This window comes from Ochotona princeps, chromosome 14, assembly GCF_030435755.1.
Source record: "Ochotona princeps isolate mOchPri1 chromosome 14, mOchPri1.hap1, whole genome shotgun sequence".
Classification (NCBI taxonomy): domain Eukaryota; kingdom Metazoa; phylum Chordata; class Mammalia; order Lagomorpha; family Ochotonidae; genus Ochotona; species Ochotona princeps.
The window spans coordinates 41,255,323-41,264,925 of record NC_080845.1 but is presented as its reverse complement, the minus strand read 5'-3'; the positions used below and the strand labels follow the sequence as shown (position 1 = coordinate 41,264,925).

The 9,603-nt window shown below is 39.4% G+C and overlaps 1 non-coding gene across 1 annotated transcript; it reads right to left on the bottom strand.

Moving 5' to 3' along the window:
• Nucleotides 1-443: 443 nt before the first annotated feature.
• On the bottom strand, nucleotides 444-607 carry LOC118759958 (U1 spliceosomal RNA). Its single transcript, XR_004996495.1, has one exon. It is a non-coding gene; the product is annotated as a U1 spliceosomal RNA (small nuclear RNA).
• Nucleotides 608-9,603: the final 8,996 nt, after the last annotated feature.

Here is a 9,603-nt window from a genome sequence, read left to right as displayed (position 1 = left end):
GGCAATCCTACTATGAATCTGTTTTCCAAGTGAAATGGACTCAAATTGAACCTCAGTTTTCAGAAGACTTTTCCCCACACTACCCAGAACATTGGCAATGTGTATCAGGAAAAGAGAGGCAGGTGTGTGAATATGTGGTAATGTACATGGTGATCTGTCGTAAATGGAGAAGAGTTAGTCTCTGACTTTGTTGATGAAGGAGGAAAGAAAGCACTTTCTTAGGGCTTTGAACTTCTGCTACTATCTTTCTCTGGAGCGCACATAAATTTTTTCATGATTAACAAAAGGTGTTGTATTTTGTTTAGATTTTAGACATTACTTCAGTTAAACGACTTACATAAAACATTTGAAGACATTTGGCATGTACAGAAGCGAATTAATCTGACTTGTTTCTCTCTGTTGCTGACAAGAAATTCCACAACACCAAAGCAACTTTTTTTTTTCAGGGGAGAGTGTGAATGCAGTCCCCCACTACCACAAATTATGCAGTTGAGTTTCCAACATTTGGGAAAATCGCAGGGGTCAGCACACCCGGAGTGCAATGGGTGAGCCTCGCCCTGGGAAAACCACCTTCGCGATCACGGTATCTCCCCTGCCAGGTAAGTATGAGAGCAGCTATTTTCATTTGGAAAACAAATTCACAAATTACCCAGAAGCAGTAGGGTGTGGCCCTGATGCTGTAATTTTATTTATGAGTTGGGGAAAGTTCAAATTTCTCAACATACCATAATCTCAACTTAACTGGCCAAATTCCATAGTGAATAATTCAGTCTAGCTTACCAGGAGAATGGGGAAGGCAAACTTAGCCAAGCAAGTTTGTTGTGTTTCACACACTTCACCTGCAACAGGACCAGCTCAGCAGGTTCTACAGGTGAGATCACTGCTGGCTCATTCTTTGCTTGGCAGGGAAGGGAGAGGAGGCAATGAAATAAGTGGTCTGACTCTGGATCTCAAAAGTTCTGCTTTTTGTATTTTCTCTCCAGTTCCTTTTTTCTGTCCACTCTTGTGGGGCTGAAACATTTATTCATAAAGTTTTAAATTTATTCTTTAAGCAAATATTTACCAAATGCTGCAAAGAGTCTACTTATTGATTAGAAATATGCTCGTGAATTAGATTTGCTGTCTTCAAGGGTCTATAAAGAACTGATTATTACAGTGCTCAGTGACAATGTTATAATTTGTAGAGATCAGTCATTCAAATTCTTATTACTCCTCTCTTTAAAAAAAGTATGCATGTGTTATTTGGAAAGGGATGACACAGAAATGGATTTATGCATTTTAACACATAAAGTTAATAAATTCTTAGACTGCCTCACCTGTTTCCCATTAGGAGTAAACTCTCCCCTGTCCCTGCCTTCACCCACAGCAGCCATCTTACCTCATAGATATCATGGCAACACTGCAGAACAACACTCCAGTGAGTTTGAGCAAAGTTGTCTTCATGTTTGCAAAAGTTCATGTCTTACAAGTACTTGACCCCATAGTAAAGCATCAGCTTTATCATGTTAAACACAGCAAAATGATATCACTGAATCTACTTCTTAAAAACCGCTACATCAGGCCAACATGTTGGGCCAGCACTGTGGCATGGGCTGAGCAATGCTGGAATCCCATACTGGGTTGCTGGTTCCAGTCCTAGGTGGCTCTACTTCCAGTCCAGCTTCCCTCCTGCTCATGTGCGTGTGAAGGGAGCATAAATGTTTGGGCCCCTGCTAGCCATGTGGGAAGCCCAGATGGAGTTTTTGAGTCTTGGTTTCAGCCTGCCCTAGCCTTAATTGTTTCTGTGGCATCGGGAACTGAACTAGTGGGTGAAAGATCTATGTCTCTATCTCTTGACCTTTTAAGCAGGTACATCTTTAAAAAAAATGTGTTTGTTTGAAAGTCCAAGCTACAGAAAGAGAGAAGAAGGAGAGAGAGACAGGGAGGCTGAAGCCAGGAGTCAGGCACTTTTTCCAGGTCTCCCACTTAAGGGGCCAGGGTCAGACGCTTGGGCCGTCCTCCACTGCTTTCCCAGCCACATTAGCAGGGAGCTGGATTGGAGATGAGGCAACCAGAACTAAAACTGGTTGGTGCCCATTTAGAATACTGAATGCTAGTATCACAGGTGCAACTCAACCTTCTATGATACAATACCAGCCCCAATAAGTAAATATTTCTTAAACAGCCTATTTTCACTAAAACATCCTGGATCCTGCTCTTGCTGCAGAAATATGCAAGAGTAGTTATTCTTAAATTGTTCTAAACAATTTTGTCTATAATTCATGATCAGAATAAGTGTTTCTGTGGCTATGAAATGCTGGCATGAATTCATGGAAGAAGGAGGAAGACACTGGCAAGCAGATTGAGTTGCTGGGATGCCCACACCTCAAATGGAAGGGCCTGGGACCTAGTCCTGCCTCTGTTTCTTTTAGATGTACTTGGAGTGGTTGATGGCTCATGTGCTTGAGTCTGTCCAGCCCATGGGAGGCCTGAGTGGACGTCCGGTCCTGGCTTTGGCCTAACCCAGCCCTAGTTGGAGAATGAACCAGTGAGTAGAAAATCTCTGTCTCTGTTTCTCCCACTCTCTTTGTCACTGTTTGAAATCAATACATCTTTAAAAAAAAAAAAGAAAAAGACCCCAAACTGTTCCTGATAAGTTTAGTGACATTCATATTAATATTATAACATATTTAGAATACAGTTTATGCAAAAATTGTAATTCTGTCAGTTTCTCTGTATTTTCGGCTATTCCCATTGCCATTTTAAGGATTAACAGTTAAATATTTTATATGATGATGAAGCTTTAGGTTATTTGTTTGACTACATCTATAAATCTGTATGGACTAGATCATCATTACCCATGGTATTAATAATAACAGTGATAAGAGGGATATTAAAGATCTCAGGTGATCATATGCAATCAGTCACTCATGAATTATTAATAGTTTGCATCACAAGCTCTTACTGCGATACACATATAAGCTTCATAATTTTTTCACATTCATGGGCCTCCTGTACAATTATGCTTCTGAAAATATATGCTTATTTTCTCTTTGTTACATTTTCAAATGATAATATATTAAATCACTATCTTGATGTGAAATAAATGAAATTCCAAATATATCAACCTGATGCAATGACTCAATTGGCCAATACTCCCCTTGCAAGCATTGGCGTCCCTTATGGGCACTGGTTTGTCTCCTGGCCACTCCACTTCCTATCCAGCTCTCTGCTTTTGACTTGGGAATGGAGTACAGAATGGCCCAAAACCTTGGGACCTGCACTCGTGTGGAGCAGGTTCCTGGCTCTTGCAATCAGATTGGCTCAGCTCCTTCCATTGCAGCCATTTGGGGAGCGAATCAGTAGATGGAAGATCTTTTTCTCTGTCTTGGCATTTCTTTGTAAATCTTCCTTTCCAATTAAAATAAGTAACTTATTTTATCTATTTTTTTAAAGATTTATTTATTTTATTACAAAGTCAGATATACAGAGAGGAGGAGAGACAGAGAGGAAGATCTTCCGTCCAATGATTCACTCCGCAAGTGACCGCAATGGTCGGTGTTGCGCTGATCCGAAGCCTGGAACCAGGAACCTCTTCCGGGTCTCCCATGCGGGTGCAGGGTCCCAAATTTTTGGGCTGTCCTCGATTGCTTTCCCAGGCCACAAGCAGGGAGCTGGATGGAAGTGGAGCTGCCGGGATTAGAACCGGCGCCCATATGGGATCCCGGTGTGTTCAAGGCGATGACTTTAGCCGCTAGGCCACGCCACCGGGCCCTAAAATAAGTAACTTTTAAAAAGAAATTCCAAATATACCCTAATACAAGTAAAATATTTGATATAAACTAAATGCTTTTTGTCTGCACACATTTCCAAATCTTGTCACAATTCACATGTTTCTTTGGGAAATTCTGTCAGACTCTCCTTTGACATTGAGGAGTGGCAGAAGAAAATGCAACATAAAAATTGTGAGAATGGCCACAGCAATAATAGTAAGGTCTTTATTTATTGAAAAGATTATATGGTTTGTCTAATGTTATTTTCTTTTCACAACCACTGTCACAGGCACTTTTATTGCAGAAATATGGGGACACAAAGGCAAGTTAGGGAAATAATGGAAGTTAAACTTTATTTTGCTCAGAGCAGCTGGAACTGCATACAACAATGTTTCGTATTTGTTCTTTTTATTTGATAAGCTGAGATTTCATGCCTGATTATTTTATTAAACTTGGGTTGTCACAGTGGCCAGTTTTTTAGTCGTATGTCTTTATTTTTATTGTATGTATTTGTTGTCAAAATAATGATCCTAGAAATAGAATGTTAGTGTCAATTGTACCCATTCTGTGAATATTGAACCTTCTCATATCAGGATCAAGAAAGAGAAATCAGATTGCATTTTCTTTTTCCTAATTAATTTCTAATCAATACTTTCCTGCTTCCTTAGTTGCTAGTGGGAATATCTTTGTCATGCTTTGTCAAGGTATTTGCTCAAAAGTTTTTGTATTCTCTTGCATGAATAGCTAATTTATTAAAGACAAAAAGTCTTCTAGCTCTCTGGAAGAAAATAGTAAATTAAATGTTTTTATAACTACATTATAAAATATTAGAATCTGGAGGGAATCTGAACTATCTAAGACAGCTTCCTTATTTTTTACAGTAACAAAAAATAAAAACCTAGAAATAATTAGGAAAAATATCCCCTTGTTTCTATAAGTGATATCTTCATCTCACTTCTTTTTCATTTATATACCTGAAATTTGCTTTCACTATATGATGAAATTAGTACAGTCATGGTTTATTTGTTTCCCACCTCATGCTTTTAGCATAGGTAGGATTATTTTGTTTTTGAAGTTTTTTTTTTTTTAACTTTTTTTGAAAGACTTGGGAACAGAGAGAGAAGCAAGAAAAATGAAAAGATAATCTTTTATATGCTGATTTGCTCTTCAAATGGTTGCAACAGCTAAGTCTAGGCTACAGTGAAGGCAGGAGCCAAGAACTCCATCTGAGTCTCCCACCTAGGGGCAGCGGCTGAAATACTTCGGCCATAATGTGCTTCCTTCCCAGGCACATTGACGGAAAACTGGATGGGAATTAGAGTAGTCACTGTGATATGATACATTGGCATCTCCAGTGGCAGCTTCAGTCCACAACACTGAAATCTCAGAATAGTTTTTAATGACTAAATGATGTAATGTTCTCTTTGTTTTCCTTTGGTATAAACTCTCAAGGTGCTCAAACCTCAGCATTCCATTATTTAGCTATTCTATGAAGTATTAAGCACATGCATTTGAGAGATATTTTGGTGAATAATGAGGATATGGAGAGCTGAAACAGTGTGCTGTTATTTTCATGTATCCTGTGCGTAGATAATATCAAGGTACTTAAAAAAGTTCATAGAAGAGGTGAGAAGTAAATTAAAGAATTGATAATTTATTTGAGAAACAAAAAGATCTGGCTTACTTCCCAAATATTCACAGTGGCTGGATCTAGGTAAGCACCAATGCTAGAGCTGGGAATTCAATCCAGTTCTCCCAAGTAGGCGTCTGCAACCCAATTACTCAAATGACCATTGATTTGTATTGACGGGAAGCTGGAGCCAGGAGTCAAATCCAAATACTCTGATGGGGAGCAGAGTGTCTTAATTGGTACTTTAAAAGTTTGTTCCCAGATAAGTTTATTTTGGCGCAAAAATTTTGAAATCCATGGATAGCTTTTCATGATACTAATTTTCTTTGACATCTTGGAAGACTCTGTATTATTTAAGAATATTAGAAATCAGAAAGACACTTGAAAAATCTGAAGATATTAAGACTGTTGATTAAATATGCTCATTAGACATTCTAGTAAACTCCAGCAGTTGTTGGCTATAATGCAGTATCTTTGGCAGTAATTAGGGAACAAATGAGTTACAGAATGTAAAACCCTTAGATAAAGATGAAAATGTACTAGATGCTTTCCTATAGTTAAATAACAAGACAGTTACTCTAATTACATTTCATCAATGTCTAATTATAGTGGAGCTTTGGGTCTGTTAGAATTTTTAAGTCTGAATGTTTTGGAGATTTTACCTACCTGGCTTCCTGTGGAAACTGATATAAATATATAAATATATATATATATATATTTATATATATATTTACTGTCATATAGATAAATGGTATTACAGCACAACATATTGAAGAAACAAACTTCCCCATAAAATGAAAACCTGGGTAATTGGTACTTCATACTGTGAAGTTTACTTTAAGAAGTGCTGTTTTGGGCTCTGCGGTGTGGCCTAGCAGCTAATGTCCTCACCTTGAACGCGCCGGGATCCCATATGGGCAGCAGTTCTAATCCCGGCAGCTCCACTTCCCATCCAGCTCCCTGTTTGTGGTCTGTGAAAGTAGTTGAGGATGGCCCAAAGCCTTGGGATCCTTCACCCATGTGAGAGACCTGGAAAAGCTCCAGGCTCCTGGCTTCGGATTGGTGTATCACCGGCTGTTGTGGTCACTTGGGGAGTGAATCATTGGACGGAAGATCTTTCTCTGTGTCTCTCCTCCACTCTGTATATCTGACTTTGTAATGAAAACAAAAATAAATCTTTAAATAAAAAAAAGAAGTGCTATGTTTCCAGAGCCCTGTTTTCACCTGTGAAGGCCAATGCATGCTCTTTTTTAATCCTCCAGATCCTTTTTTTTATAGTTTGATGATGTATGACAGTCTTCTGCTGCCTCCCCCTTCTTCCTGTGTCTCTTTCCCTAAACATTTTTTTCCATTCCTCTTGGCATCTGGATTTCTTTTTATGCCCAATGAGTCAGTTAGAGAGGAAATGCTTAGCTCACATTTTTCATCTTGGCTGGGAAAAGGGTTTGAAATCAAAAGGTGCTTGAATATATTTTACTAGGACCACAGATACAATTCCTCCCTAGACAGTCTTTTGAGAATGTCTTATTGTTTCTGAGTTAGATGGTGTTTGGTAATCCATTTTCACCTGGGATGCATTTCACACCATCAACACATATTTTAGGACTTTTGCTTCTCTTGGAGTAATATTACTCATGTGAGTATGTATGTGTATAGGTGTGTTTATTCCCTTAATTATCTAGTCTTCCTCCACCAAGAGTTTGATTTTACAAGCATAAATAATACAGTAGAATTAAGTGTGAAAATGGAAAATGGGAAGATTGAAAAACAGAGGAGAAAAGAACATGAGTAGCATTCTAAAGTGAAATGAAATTTTTGAATTCCAGCACAGAATGGCTACCACTGTTGATTGTTTATTGTCTCTAATACTTCTCACATTAACAAGAATATCTCATGTAATGCCGCAGTTAATTTTTTATACCTGTTTGGATTTTCCAGATGTAGACATTGAGGCTTGGAGAAGTTCTTTCATTCAACTCCACAGTCTAATTCCTGGAAGGAGTGGAGCGGAGTCCTCTGGTAGTCTCATTTGGAGTTTCAACACCACATCCCCTTGCCTTTTGGCAAGAACCTTACTAGTGGTAATGCAGAGCAGTATCTCAGCAAATGTTCAAGTAGCTAACCCTCGTACAGTGGCCAATTTTTTCAGCTGTGATACTTAGAAAGCAAAAGACAGGTGGGAGGAGTGGTAATGGTTAAGTGTTGGCGGTAGTTCTGGTGCCGATGGAGGAAGTAGTGAAATAAAAAGGCTGTCCATGCTCCTTGCCACACAGTGGGTCACAAAATAGTTCATGTAAAGTCTGAAATTATCTTGGGCAGGGGGGAGAGTTGTATTCTTCATCAAGAACTTGGAGTTGGCTAAACCACACAGACTTAGCCATAAGCTATAAAAGTGAAGATACTACACTGTACAATTCCATCAAGATACAAATTCCTCAAACTCTGTGAAGCGCTCGTAAATCAACCTGCACATTTGCTAAATATTTGCATATGCATACAAGAGTGAAGCACATTAGATCTCACAAAAAAGAACTCCAAATGAATTGATTGTGTTATTTTAAAATATATTGACAGATTTGTTGGCACCAAGAACACAGAAACAAAATGTAGACAGCCTCAACAGCTCAAATCTCAAGAAATTCTCAGCTTTTTTCAAACTCCTTTTCCTCTGAACAAGTCTCTCTCTAGTAAATGGAAAGCATCACAATGATTACTTGGATCTTCAAACTACTCCGGAGTACTATTATTTGTCTATTTGACAGTTTGTAGAGTTGAGTCATTCTAAGGATTGAAGAAAAATGTACTGTTTTCCATTATGTGCTAGGCACGATGCTAGGAAATTTATGGACATTATATTGTTTGGTTTTAATATAATTTACTGAAAAGGAAAAAAAAAACACAGTAAAGTAATTTGCCCATCTCAGGCCATATCAATGATGGAGCCAGAATTTGAACGCGTGTCCTTGGCCATTGGAGTGACTGTGGTGCCCTCTCAAGGAACAGCTGAGGTTGTCAGTGAGAACTTGCTGTGTCTAGAAAGTTGCTTCAGGAGAGGAAAAGCCAGCAAGACTTGCTGCCTAGTTTTTTCAGTTAGGCATGTGTAATAGAATTGAAAGGTAGAGCCATTGTATTATGTTTATTTTTACTTAAAATTTTTAAATTTATTTGAAATGTGGAGTGATAAATTGAGAGATACTGAGAGAGGGAGAGTGGGAGGGGAAAAAGAATTTTTCATCTGCTGGTTAATTCTCCAGATACTTGCAACAACGGAGGTAGAAAGCAGGAGTCAAGTACTTCAGCCAACTTCTCCCACATGGGTTGCAGGGATCTCAGTACCTGAGCCATCTCTGCTGCCCCTCAGGTGCACCAGTCCACAGCTGGAAGGGAATGACACAGCTGCTGCTCGACATGGGATGTGGCCCAATCACAGCACCACAACTCTGTCCCTGTATCATTCATTATTTTTAAAAGTTTATTATTTATTTGAAAGGCTGCATTTCAGAGAGAAAGAGAAGTAGAGATGGAGAGAGATATCTCTTCCAGTGACTGCAACAAAGGGAGCTGGTTAGGTTGGAAGCCAGGAGCCAGGAGCTTCTTCAGAATCTTCGAGTAGGTCGCAGGTGCGTTCACAGGGTGCTGGATCAAACGTGGAGCAGCTGTAGAGTCACACCTGCTTCCGTTATGGAATGCTCAGAATGCAGGCGACGGCTTTACCCACTAGGCCACACTATTATTGTTGATTCCACATATTCCATGCATTTCTCAGTTGCAAAAACTAGCCGAGACAAAAGAATCTATGAAGGGGATTCGGAAGTCTCTGCTGTGTTCAGGTCACAGTCAAATCTCAGCAATAATATCTACCTCCTCTTTCTCCTATAGCCAATCTCTCTTTTGATGAGAAGAATAAACCTCATTGAATTCAAAAAGCAAACTTCAAAGATTAGATTTCTAGTTACTTGCCTCTAGATACTGGTCATCTGCACTTGGAGCTGAAAAGCACACATCAAACGAGTGATGGTGAGACAACGATAGCGAATGGGATTTTGTAAATCACACAGGATTTTAGAGGTGTGAGGGCCAGGCCTGACAGATACCTATGCTTGTGCAACTGGTGGCAGTGTAGGTCGCTGGTTTACTCGCACGCTGCCTCGCGGGGGTTGGTGGTCAACTGTGGGGCTGCGGGTCTCGCCGCAACCCGGTGGTGAGAGGGTGTGTTTGTGT